The sequence below is a fragment of the Toxorhynchites rutilus genome, chromosome 3, assembly GCF_029784135.1.
Source record: "Toxorhynchites rutilus septentrionalis strain SRP chromosome 3, ASM2978413v1, whole genome shotgun sequence".
NCBI classification, from domain to species: domain Eukaryota; kingdom Metazoa; phylum Arthropoda; class Insecta; order Diptera; family Culicidae; genus Toxorhynchites; species Toxorhynchites rutilus.
In genome coordinates this window covers 305,172,916-305,187,716 of record NC_073746.1, presented here as the reverse complement: position 1 = coordinate 305,187,716, position 14,801 = coordinate 305,172,916, and positions in this window count along the sequence as shown.

The window sequence follows — 14,801 nt, the reverse complement described above, 5'->3', positions numbered from 1 at the left end:
TAGCTCCGTCATTGAAACATTGATGGATTTGATTTGTTTTTTTTTTTCAACCTCCAAAAAGACCCCGAGGTATCCTGACCTGGTAACACTTGGAGTCCAATTTTGTGAGAAAAAATAGCCGGGAAAACGGGTTTGGATCAACAAAATTGATTAATTTGTTAGATTTTATGAACAAAATGTCGTGATTCTGCACGCTATTTTATCTGTGTGAGTAATTTTCGTGTACGAGACGAAAAATATACCTCACCAGTAGTATATGTCAAATCACTTTGGGCTCAGTGAATCCTTGTTCTTGTAGGCACGAAAAAGAGAACGGAGTCCATAATTGCTGCAAAATTATGAACATCCCATACGTTAATTTTTCACGAAGGTACAGCGTTCCAAGAATCACTTCGAAATTTCGATTTAGCGCACTGATTCTCTTTTTTTTTTCGTCGAGTGTATATTTGATTGTAAGTTCGTTGCTGTTTTAATCTCTTCTTCATTTTTAAATTGTACCTTCAAAAAATATTTTTGAATTCCTTGCTTGTAAATCTCAACCTTTTCTGCCCATGAACTATTGAATTTTGTTTACCAATCGAGCTCGATCATCACGGCTAGCCTCCAACACAATGGTGTAACAAATCAAAATTTGATATTCATGGATTATAAATATTCCAGTTATATTTCCCAAGCGCTCTCAGTTGCCTATACGACTAAACTGTCACGAATGTCACAAATTGACACAAACTAAATTAATCCATGTCCTCACATAAGGGGAGCCTTCACGAGTTTACTATCACCAACAACCGGCGACATGCTTTCAAATATTAATCCCACAGTATGAATTTATGATGCCAATATATCAGATGCTGACTTGTGGAGGGAGTGTTTGACAGCTTTTTCAATACCGTAGACAATCGTCGTTGGATCCTGATTTCTCTATTCGACTCGACTATTTTCTTCCGCACAGAATATTCCAAGTTTGGAAGATTACCACTACAGTACGTGATTTCGGGGCAAATTGGGAAGAGCCATTAATCACGTTTTCAGCTCCCAAATCCACTTCCAACCGATGCAAACTATTAAAACTTTCGCTAGGAATAGTGTTCCCTCAGTGTTCTCAAGATAATATATCCATGAAAAAGAAGCTGCCTGGATTTATAATTAGTATAAGACAAGGTCACGGTGCACACGGTCAGTACTTATGTTATACATCTATTCGTTCATTTTCATTCATTCAAGTTTATTGTATAATTTTTAACTCATTCAAACTTATTTTTGTTAATACAAATACACCAACGAATTCCTTCTTTCGGCTGAAACCGGATGTCTCGAGGTGGGGATTTCAGTTCTTTATACTTACCAGATCTAGTTCTTCAACCAGATCTGGTAAATATAAATGATGATATTAGTCGGATTTTCCAGAGATTCATTTGCAATGATAGCTTTGTAACATAACCCTTTGCGGTCGTATTAAAATTGGACATGGGTGGGTATAACACATTTTTTGTGAATCTCAGATAAGTATTTACTGAACATGCGACCTGCTTTGTTCTCCACAACGAAGGAGTTTTTAGATGCCGAAGAGACATTGCAGAGGAGGTTATGATTTTTGGTAATTTTTGTATAAAATTTGTCACATTACAAATCGGAGTTCTGTTTGGCATTTATAACAGTGTTTTTGGTTTGAACGCGACAATAGTAGGTCCAAATATTGCGTTTAGTAAACACAAAATATGATCGGTGTCCTATCACGAATTATATATATTCGAAACATTTGTTTTCCATGTTGGAATGGTTTACATATAACGATTTGCAACTGGTAAGGATTACTTGCTAAACTTTGTTTATCTCATTAACTTTAACTCCTGTAAACTATATGAAAAGGAAGTTTTTTCACTAATGCTACTTTGAATCTCTGGCCATTCAGGAAAGTACTTTAACTCTTTAACCTACCCTCCATTTTTAAATGTACTCCATCGCAGTATCGTAATATATAGTTTTAAAAAAAATAGTTTTAAGACATTGTACGTCCTGTATTTTACCTGAATCAACTAGTTCAACTAGAAAACGGATAAAATTAACAAAAACAGGAAGCTCACGCATTTTTCCACACATTCATTCTGTACTACTGCAAATCAGGCGTGCAAAAACCGCTCGTTAGAAATGTAAATGCAGTGTTCGTTCATACGGACATTGTGGAGAGAGGAGATATTGCAAGTTAACCCAGTCCGTTTATAACTTATTGGGTATGAATAAGCCATCCGCGATTTCGCATTTTCAGTCTCACTCCAACTAGCGAGCAGTCAGCAGTCTCACCTATTACTGATGTCACACACAACGTTTTTGGTCGATACAAACTTCAAAGGCCAAATCGTTTCATGCACTGAATTAGTTTCAGATGCTTAAACGGTACAAAATCTGTATACTGTAACTATTGAGGAGTGTAAATATAGTACCTTGCATTCCCCTGGATTGGCAGCCACCTAATACAGAAAGCTCTTCTTGTTCAAAACCTTTTCAGGTGGAAGCGATCTTCATAGTTATTTATGAAAACGCGAGAAACGAAAGAAACGCGTTGTTTGATGCTTTTTGCGACTAGTATGATCAAGTTCTTTTAATTTTATTAGTTATGTATATGATTTGGTAGAGATGGAACTCAAAGTGTAGCACAAAATATTTGCACATAGACCACCTGAATGACGACTACTCGTTTCTCATTCTAAGGTGTTACTCAACTCCTATGCCTTTCGATGGTGCCATTCGGATTGGCTTAAGAATCGGGAACCGGTTCTAAGCGAAGAATGTCACAATGTCGATTGAAGCCACTTTGTTTCACAACCACTGATTTATTTCATAAAAGGCAGGTATTACGAAGCCCTGATGATCGCCCGGCTATCTATTATAGCATCTCAAGACGTCATGACACCGGTCTTTCTACCCCATCTCCAGCCGAGGTGGTAAACAAGCGAATTGAATTAAATAATTCCGTAGTATTTCGTATATCAACCGTATTTTAAAAAAAGACAGGAGGGTGATGTCGGTGACATAACCGGAGAGACGTAGGACTAAACCAAGGCCATTTTATAGATAATGGAATACGCGGTATTATATTGAAAGCAGAGATAAAGGTGTGTTCCAAATTTCAGATCAATTAGTAACAAGGAACGGTGAAAAATTTCTATTAATGTGGGACAACCCTACAGGCATACAAACAGGTCAACTTGAATGAAACCGTTTAAAAAAGTAGTTGGTTATTTGGTCACTGCGGACGCCCATTTCTGATGGCGGCCATTTTGGGTTTGCATTTTCCATAAATAACTGTGTTCTACTGGTCAACCCCTTCATTTGATACCAATATTGATGAGGGATTCGGAAAAAAATATATATATCGCCATTTTGGTGTGGCAGCCATTTTAGATTTGCATTCCTCATGAATAACTGTGTTCGACTAGTTAAGTCTTTCACTTAATACCCATATTGGTGCGGTTTTGAGAAAATATGTATATCCGCCATCTCGGATGTTCAAGATCATGAAATACGCAGTTTTATGACTGCAGAGACAAAAGTGTGTTTCAAATTTCAGATAGATCGGTCAACAGGAAGGGGGTCAAATTTCTATGAATGTGGTACAGCGCTATAGACAAACAGGTTACATACAAACATACAAACATGTTACAGCTAAATAAACAAAAAAAAAACTTCAGCAATCCACCAAATCGAGGGCAATTAGCCTCTCCTTCACCCGGCACGACGCTTCCAGCGCTTTTAACATACTTCGATAAGCGATTAGGCTCTCCTGCTCCACATCCGATAGAAACTCCTGTCTATTCCTCTTGCGGTATCGGCGTTATGCAAAACCATCATATGTCGCTCAAATTGAACACATAATAAAAAAAAACAAAGCACTAACGTTTTTGCGTTCACAATCGCTCCTCAGTGTCTTTCCTGCTTGGCGTCCGATGATAGAATGTGGCAAAGCACTTTTTATTTATTTCACTTGAATTCTTTTTATTTCTTAATTTGGTTTACATTATAATATAATACTACATTTCAAGTGATCAACCTAGGGTTCTACATCTTTGAATTGCAATGTCAAGTTCTGTAAAGATTTTCATCATACACATTATCCGTTTGTTTCATATCCCTATTGTAAAATCATGCCTAAACTTTTCTAGTTTTTTGTTTTTTTTATACCTAAATCAAACTTATAAGATACCCTCCCCAAATTATTTACATTGTCCCAACTTCAACATTCAACAAAATCTAACAAAATCTAAATCTAACTTATAAGACTTATATAACTTAAACTACTTATCTAACTGGAAATAAATATATCTACCCTAATCCCTAGAAAGTCTAGAAAGTCAGGTAGAAAGTCAGGTAGCATAATCACACAGATTTTGTATTATTCGGTGTATTGAGAGAGCGCAGCTCTGTTCAAATTTCATACAATTACTATTGATAATTTCATCCAAGGTTTTAATCCCGGCCAGCTGATGTATCTCCGAATTTCGCGTTCTGGGTGGAGAGTTTAGAATCATACGAAGAATTTTGTTTTGTATGCGTTGAAGTTTTAATTTGTGTGTTGGAGCACAGCACTCCCAAACGGGCATCGCATATGTGATAACTGGAAATATTATTTGTTTGTATACTGCAAGCTTATTCGTTAGAAATAATCGAGAGTATCTATTGATCAGGGATGTGGCAAAGCACCACCATCGCTCTCTTTATATAGCCATATAGTTGACGTTGTAGCGACCGCCTATATTTATTTATAATCTCTTTCTCGTCCTCCACCTTTCCCTTGTCCATACGTTTCTCCCGTACCCGTGGTTGCTTGTATGAATAGCTGTTCCTCCCGATCTTCCAATTTTTCATCAATTTCAACTTTATATGAGCTGAAAAACCGTAATATATAGCATATAAACAATTGCTGAGGATATTTCCTATTAATGTGTGTATTTTGAATTAAAATCCATTCATTAATTGAAAAGGTATTAACGTTCAAAAACTGAACACTTTTTCACATCGAATTATTGAAATGGGCCCCTATATTGAACGGTTAGACGTAGTCCTACGTCAAAATGGGCGGGTTATATCTATGATATAATCGCAAGGTTAACGTGGGACTACCGTTGTCTTAGTAAGCATTTGTATTGTATTGATTAAATTATCGTTTTTATGAAACAATTTTCGAATTCAATTGAATCCAAGATATTTTCTTTGTAAGTAAAAAGTTTGAACAGTTGTGATGTAAAATCAATTCATGCATTTTAATAGAATATGTTCTTCGTTACAAGTTAATTTGATGACCATCCTTTTACGTTCAATATCATGTGTGAACGGAAAAATTGTCAAACGATTATTTCCCTCTGAAATTATTGTAAGTTCATCCACCTTTAGTATCTGCAATGACGATTTTCCCAGTCTTCTCAGCTTAGAAATACGTTTTGGGGAAACATATTCCGATCTGCACGAAAACAAGCGAGAACAGAAGTACTTGCAGCTTGCATATATTTGCAAAAAGGATTCTCCAGGCAGATTGATTTCGAAGTTCGTGTTAGGGAAACACAGTTCGATGGGAACAAAAATACCCCCTACTTGCATGCATGTTTGCAAAGCGGATCCCCACATTGATTTTGAAGCCTGTGTTGGGGAAATCGTAAATCGGGCCAATTAAAACTTGGCAGTTATGGCGTTTAGATAGCGCTTGACATTTTACAGATATTCAATTGTTTATCTAATGAAAAATAATATTTTATTAATTGTGATTGGCGCGTAGAAATATTTCCTATCAATTGATGCACACATCTTTCCGATCGATTGAGAAATGTTCGAGTTATAAACATTCGGAATCTTTCATTTTTCCCTACATGTTCTGTGTTTAGGTTTACATTTTACCCCCCATATATTCCGGTTAGACGTAGTCCCACGTCAAAAAGTCATAGGAGGCTTGTGTCCGAGACACGAACGCATAGTTCACGTAGGATTCCGTTAGGCTATCTGTTGATTTTGTATATGTTTGAAGAATTACATCGTTAAACTCTTTGATAATGATTTGGTGGCCCTGAAAACGTCCGTTACTTTCTGAGTGTTTATTCAACCCAATGCGAATTTTAATTGGACTAACAACACCTAATACGATATTGAGAGCATATGGGAAATCACTTTTTCTAATATTTCTTCACTTTTCTCGCCATATAAACTTTCCTTGGGAGAAAATGAACGCAACCAAACAGACAGCTTAAACCAAACCACCCGTTCTCGAGCGGGAACACACCTTGGTTTTTATTTATGAAAATTGAAATAAATAGTTTCATATATCAAGTCATTTTTAACATAACTGCTACCATATACAATTTTACACATACACTTGTGCTAAATTTTTCACAATACACGGTCGATCACTGATATGAAATTTTACGAAGCAACCAACATTAATGTTCCAAATTTAAATTATATTTGTTAGAATTAATCGTATCAGTCACCTTACTTGCAATACAAAAATGCCCCCGACTTGTATATATTAGGCTGTCAAAAAAGTCCTGCGGTATTACCGCGAGGTGTCATTGTAAGCGCGTAGTTCTAGTTGTATTCATTGTATCGAGTCATACTATAGCTTGTTATCGCGCTATAATATAGTCCTTGACAGTGTTTTGTTTGGTTAAGTTGTTCGTGAGTTATAGTGTCGCAAATATGGAGCAAAATAAAGAGAAAATCCTACATATTTTACAGTACTACTATGACAAAGGCAAAAATGCATCTCAAGCTGCCAATAAAATTTGTGCAGTTTATGGACCCGATACAGTTTCCATTTCCACCGCAAAACGGATGGTTCCAACGTTTTCGTTCTGGTGTAGAGGTCGTCGAAGATGCGCCATGCTCCGGAAGGCCTGTCGTCGAAAATTGCGACAAAATCGCTGAAATTGCCGAGAAAGACCGGCATAGTAGCAGCCGTAGCATCGCCCAAGAGCTGGGGATAAGTCATCAAACCGTTATTAACCATTTGAAGAAGCTTGGACTCACAAAGAAGCTCGATGTATGGGTGCCACACACGTTGACGCAAAAAAACATCTTTGACCGTATCGACGCATGTGAATGACTGCTGAATCGCAACAAAATCGACCCGTTTTTGAAGCGGATGGTGACTGGCGATGAAAAGTGGGTCACTTACGACAACGTGAAGCGCAAACTGTCGTGGTCGAAGCCCGCTGAAGCGGCTCAGACAGTGGCCAAGCCCTCATTAACGGCCAGGAAGGTTCTGTTGTGTGTTTGGTGGGATTGTCAAGGAATAATCTATTATGAGCTGCTTCCCTATGGCCAAACGCTCAATTCGGACCTGTACTGCCAACAACTGGACCGCTTGAAGGTAGCACTCATGAGGAAGAGGCCATCTTTGATAAACAGAGGCCGCATTGTCTTCCATCAGGACAACGCCAGGCCACACACTTCTTTGGTGACGCGCCAGAAGCTCCGGGAGCTCGGATGGGAGGTTCTTTTGCATCCGCCATATAGTCCGGACCTTGCACCAAGTGACTACCACCTGTTTTTGTCCATGGCGAACGAGCTAGGTAGTCAGAAGTTAGCCACAAAAGAGGCCTGTGAAAATTGGCTATCCGAGTTTTTTGCCAATAAGGAAGCGAGCTTCTATAACAGGGGTATTATGAAGTTGACATCTCGTTGGGAACAAGTCATCGAACAAAACGGCGCATATTTGACTTAAAATAGATTTTTTTTTTTCCAAAATATATATTTTTATTAAGGCTCATATGGCGTCAACCTGACGGGGCCGGGAGTTCAATATTTCGACAATGTTTGCCTTATAACTATGTTAGTAATATGTAACCGATTACTCGCGGTTGGCTCGAGGTTAGTATTACAAGTGTTTTCGTAATTGTGATGTTGCTGTCTCCAATGCTCTGTACATGTGCCCGACACGGGATACTTCCTATTGGGATGCAGCTGACCATTAATCAGCAACGCCCCCCTAGTCTGTACCCCATATCTAGCGTGGTGCGTCTTTCTCGACTCGAGGAATCCAGGATAGAATGGTCACTAACCGGCGCAATCATCAGTTCATGTAGAGTTGTCATGAGCAGTACAACCTTTGGCTCTTGTTGAATGATCAGTGGACTGCACAACCTTCGGCCCGTGCATCTGTAAAGAGTGTGTGTATGGACTTAAAATAGATGATTGTAACTAATTTTATGAACAAATGAAAATTAAAAAAAAAACCGCAGGACTTTTTTGACAGCCTAATATTTGCAATGCCAATTTCCCCAAGGCAGCTTGGTTTCGATGTCTCTGTTAGGGACCCGCCGCATGTATCGTTCATTTCGACCAATCAGAAGTGGGTATTTACGTTCGGATAGTGGTTGAGATTTTTTAATTGTTCGATAGTTAGTTTCATGACATATATTATTTTCTCCAATATAAAAAATTGTTCATCAATCCATCATGAAATGATTGAGCAATAAGCGTTTGAAATTGGGCAATTTTCACGATGCACTCGATTTCCGATTTTCAATTTGTACCCCAATATGTTCCCGAAAGACGTAATCCTACGTCAAAAACTTTGCACCTCACTATTCAAAGATACTTCTTTCCTATTATGTTGAGGTATTTTAATAAAATCATCAAAATTAACAAAAACTTTAATGACAGATACATAATATTTTTTAACAATGCGAACAAATGTTCGGAATGTCACTAACTAATCTCTAGTAAGAAGCAATTTAAGGCATTGGTTTCTAAATAAATCGTAGTACAGTGCATTATTACAAATATTTTTTTCTTCACTCTCAAAATACGCTACAAATTAATAAAAAGACGGGACAATCCAAACTGGTCGATAAAACAAAACGGTACGTTTGGTTACATAGAAATCATTATCTAAATTTGTTACTGTTGTTTTGCGAGCTGTTTCTTCTACGCCATTGCATAATAGTTCAGGAAGCGCATTTAAGTGAAAATAAGCATCTAGAGCTCGACAGTTATTTTCTAGACAAAAACTGTCTTCGACAAAGTTGTTACACATGACAGAGCGCTCATTTTCATTTTTATACTTCCATATTTCAAGTTTAACATGCAAACTGTTTTCAGAAGACTTTATTAGCTTTCTTAGACGAACATTATAGATATTCATAGATATTATAGATATTTCTTTCCCCAAAATATATTCTCTTTATTTGTTTGTCGTCCTTCCTGAGGCAAACATATATAATGTTTATGGCATCTGAAAGAGCATATTTGACTCTACATAATGTGAGATTTTGAAATCTGTATTATTTTTGACGTAGGACTACGTCTTTCATTTCTATACCGGGATGTAAAATCAAAGTTTCGAAAGCAAAAGCGTTACGCCGGAGACCGAGACTTTAAGCGTTAATAGATTCTAAACATTTGAACGGAATGGTATGATAAACACTTCATTCGAAAGATAGAATGTCCTGAATACTTGTTACTTTTTGATCCAAAAACTTGTTTCAATAGCCTTAAAATTGCTTTCAAAACAGACTATTGAAATCACCAATCGGTATATGAGCGAGCGCCGCTCGGAAATCCACTCAGTTATAATTGAACAGTGATTGGAGCATGTTGTCGCTGTTGTGGTGAAGCTAACTTCGTTCATTATGAAAGCGCTGATGAACGGTGTCACCAAGAGCCTGTTTGTGCAACTTAGGCCAGAAGGGAATCCATCGGGTAGAGAGTGATGCCACTGAAAATGCGACCAAGAAAGTATCAGCATCGAAAAACGGTTCCGCTTGAGGCATCGGAGCAGCCACCAAACACACACATACACGCGCGCAACTCTTTTCGTTTGGTTGTTATCCTGCATCGAGAAGAATCTGGAAAGATGTTTTCGTTGCTGTAAAATAAAGGGTGTGTCACATCAAATTGCATCACGGAAAAAACGCTGTAGAAATTTAATTTTCAGGAATTATATCTTCAGCTTATAATCAGATAATCAGATAAGAGTGTATAGATCACGTTGGCCATGCTTCACTGTCAATTTTTCGTAAATTTGGAAAAATGTCGTCGAACGAAAAAGAGCGTCGTGAATTAATCCTGTGCACTCATTTCGAGAATCCGGAGTTGTCACATCGGGACATCGGTAAGATGCTGGGAATCGTCCAATCCACGGTCAGCAGAGTACTAAAACGATACTTCGAGAACCTAACCATCGACCGGAAGGTGAAGAACGGCAAAAATGGATGCTCCGTCAGTGAAAAAGATCACAAGCGCGTTGTTAAGCAGTTTAGACGTGATCCGAGAAGTTCGGTCCGGGATGTCGCCAATAAGCTGAATTTGTCAAGTTCATTCGTCCAGCGGACCAAGCAGCGGGAGGGCCTGCGTACATATAAGGTTCAGAAGGCTTCTAACCGCGACGAAAGGCAAAACATGGTGGAGAAGACGCGAGCCCGGAAGCTGTGCACCGAAATGCTGACGAAGCCGCATTGCCTGGTAATGGACGACGAAACCTACGTCAAAGCGGACTTTCGTCAGCTGCCGGGCCTGTTGTTCTTCTCCGCAGAGGACAAATTCAGCGTTCCGGAGGAGATTCGCAAGCAGAAACTATCCAAGTTTGCCAAAAAGTACATGGTGTGGCAAACGATCTGCTCTTGCGGAAAGCGGAGCGCCCCCTTCGTGATGACCGGCACGGTAAACGGGCTGGTTTACCTTAAGGAGTGCCTACAGAAGCGCTTACTACCACTATTGAAGCAGCACGAGGGCCCGACCATCTTCTGGCCGGATCTCGCTTCGTGCCACTATTCAAAGGACGTGTTGGAGTGGTACGAAGCCAACGGGGTCACCTTCGTGCCAAAGGAAATGAACCCGTCCAACGCGCCGGAGATTCGCCCAATAGAGAAATATTGGGCGTTTATGAAGCAGGCCCTCCGGAAGAACCCAAAAGTTGTCAAATCGGAGGCGGACTTCAAGAGAAAATGGATTTCTGTTCAAAAAAAACTACAACCTGACGTTGTACAGAACCTTATGGACGGGGTAAAGAGGAAGGTGCGAGCATACGGGCTTGGGCTCGAAGCATGAATAAAAAGAAAATGCCAAAAGTTGTTTTATAGTTTTTATTTTATTGTCTCAAATTTTCAAAAGGATCGGCCTACTGGGCGAATTTCTACAGCGTTTTTTCCGTGATGCAATTTGATGTGACACACCCTTTAATCTGCCAGTTCCCCTTGGAATTGAAAATTACATTCAAGCGAAAGATTTTATTTTAATGTTTTCTATTCATATAATACTGCGATCAAATGCATTCCGTTTTGTGATTATTCAATCAAGTGCAATTAACAGGAAAGCTTCTGAAGATTATTCTTCCCCATCAGTAGAATATTTTCGTATCCAATATAAGATGCATAAAACCATGTGCCTTCAACGTAACACTCTCGTTTTCGAAGTCCTCCAAATATTCATTTATTCATTCATTCAGAATGGATTCAGATTCAACTTCAAACAAATGATCACTAATTCAACGATAGTCCTACGTAAACCTTGCGGTTATATGAACTAAAAATGGAATCATGAGTTTTTTGGTGAAAAGCCATCAGTAACTTTGAGTAGGATTAAGATACTGACATATTCTGCATCGCAAAATGTTTGTCCTAGTAAGCTCTAAAAGTCGTTCGTAGACAATTTGGATGTAGGATTCGAACTATAAAAAGGGTGCCAAATCAAAAAACAGGTCACCTTTTTTATGAAATAAAGTTAACGTTAATAACTAATTTCACTTTGAATGAATTTTCATGATTTGCATACCAATCGAATAGGAAATTCTGATATGACATCCATTACAATTCGCTGGTCTCTAAACGGTTTAAATTCATGAATACTGGAATAATTTTTTTCCCCATACATTTGTTCTGCCGATTTGTGTGCTAACGCTTCCCGTATTTCGAATGCTTATAACTCGAACATTTCTTGATAGATCGGAAAGATGTTTGCATCAATTGATAGGAAATCTTTCTACCCATCTATCACAATTAATAAAATGTTATTTTTCATGAGATGAACAATTGAAATACTGTAAAATGTTAAACGTTATCTAAACGCCCTAACTGCCAAGTTTTGATTGGCTCGATTTACAGTTTCCCCAACACAGACTTTAAAATCAATGTACCTGTGGAAATCCACATTGAAAATATACATGCAAGTCGGGGGTATTTTTGTTCCCACCGAGCTGTGCTTCTCTAACATGGACTTCAAAATTAATGTGTCTGGGGGAATCTGCTTTGCAAATACACTCATGTCGGGGGTATTTTTCGGTGTTGAGTACTTTTGTACTCGCTTGTCGTTGTGCAGACCGATACAACGTATATTTCATGGAAGTATGGTTTCAAATCCCCGTAGGAAAACCTTACTGTTGCATGTTGTGGGGTTCGATTCCACCTCAAGCGGAATATAGGAGCAAAAGTGTTTTTATAGTTTGTGATCGTTATCTGAGTGGGAATGAGAAATGCTGGTACGTGTTGGTAGCGCTGTTCAATAGTAAATGTAATATAATAATATATTATATATTTAATACAGGTCGGACTCGATTATATATAATCGCAATTTCACTTTCAACGTTAATTTTCAAATCCAATACATAATCGAATCACAAAAAAGTTATTTCTCTAATAATGTTTGACATTCATACATTAATGAAAAAATTGTTTTCTTGAGATTCGATTATATATACGATTTGAAAACAATTGTTGAAAAAAAAATGGTCGACTATATATAATCGAGTCCGACCTGTATATGTAAATCTTCAGTCTGGTAGCGATATCCATATCACCAGTTTGAAATTGTTTGAATTTCAAATGAAAATTATAACTACTCAAGTAGTAACAATAAAAAAAACTAAAAAGATATTTAAAAAATTTCGATGCATTTTCAAATAATATTCTAAGTGGTAGATAATGGAATTGCATATTATAACTGCGTAGTTCTACGTCAAAATGCGGTCGTGTCCTAAATACAACCCCTTACAATTTTTTCGTTTTGTTTTTTCTTAGTTTTTTGTCGATTTTGCAGAGCTCGACCAATACCTAACGTAGGAATACGTTCAACAGAGGGGTATGGGGTGTGAAATGAAAATCGAGAAACTGAACATATGAGACATAATGGAAGATTTCGATCGCTTATACCTCGACTATTTCCTGCTAGATCACAAAGATGTTTGCATGAAATGGAAACGCATGGAGCGCATTTCAAGTCGTAGTGGAAGAAAATATTTTCCAACGGTGAGAGCAGTGTTCTGCGGTTGAAAACTGAAGGTGAAAATTTATTTCGCTGCGATTGCTGTCGCCTCCGCCACCACACAATAGATTTGGTTTGGATTTTCTGTTGCCGTTCTGCTGAACGTGCTTCATAGTATAATTTGAGGATTTTTTTTGGGGATGAAGCTCTCGAGCATTGGAGATGTAATTTTGCTGAAAGATACTGATTAATTCATTTTCCGGGTAGATTATTTTACGCACAAGTCACATTAGTATTCGAAAAATTCGAACATAAAACAATATATTCAAATTAACAGCCCTTGGTGTAGTCCTGCGCTCTCCGGTTGTGTCCAAAAAGATATTAAGAAACGTCTCTTCGGAAGCTCCTACACCAGATCCTGCCCTTGGAAAAATGAATTTGGTTTCACTTGTTAGACATTATTGTTCTCGGTAGAGATTACTTTTCTATAAACAAAAAGCTATATAATTGGTTTCCATACTGTATTTTGTTCAGATATTACATTTCCATTAGAGATAAAAGACAACATTGGACGGAAATATTCAGCGGTGAGACTATCACAAAATCTGGAGAATATTGAAACACAACATTTCGAACGGTGGAATATTTACATTGTCCCCCATGAAGTCATCTAGATAATAGTTCCCTTCTCTAGTGATAGAATCCCAAACGGATCAAGCCGTAAAGAATTATAGTTAGATAGTCAATGTTCCATGTCGTTCTATTAGTCATTTCTCTCTATCTTTAGCACAAGGTTGTATCACTAAAGCGAAACTGAATGTTTATTTCCTCAGAGAATTAGTACTAACAACGCAGGCACAACGAGTGACAGGACTCATCACAGACAATGAAATAAAAGGAGTGACAATAAATACAAAAGAAACAGTATGACACTATGGGGAAACATTCGGGCAATCAACTAGGTAATAACAGCTTTCCGTCCTGAAGAAAGTGATCCAAATCGAGGGAATGTTGCAATAAAACATAAACACGCAATCAGTGCAAGCTACATTCGCTTTTGTTGGCCCTCTACTAGTGAATAATTTGCACAGTAGCTTACATTTTGTGATCAACAAATAACGATGTCTGAAGCAATTGTTACAGAAAGACTCCCAGCGTTAAATTCACCGTCCATCAAATCATTCACCAGAGCGTATAATTAGCAAATTACTTCCACACTACCAATTTGTAGCAGTCAATGAACAACCAAGACAATTGGTTTCAACAGCGAAAAATGGTCCCTAACAATTACGTTCATTTTTCAGCGTTGTGGCCGCCATTCCAAAAATGTTGTTTAATTAATTTTCATTCGTTCGAACGCCACCACAATTTCGCCTCGGTGAGCCCCATTTTCCGCCCACAATTTGTAGAAATCTGCGTGCCTTGGAAAAAGTGGCTTTTCTTGGCAAAGCTCCATTAGGCGTAAAGATTTTTCCGTTCACCTTTTTATCAGTACCGGGAAACAGAAAGGATTAGTGGTGGTGAGCCACTTCTTCCGTCTAACTTTTCCATTATCGCGCCAAAAAGGCACAGCGAAGCGAACGAATTGTGGGCTCTCATCGGCCGGAAAGGATACGATT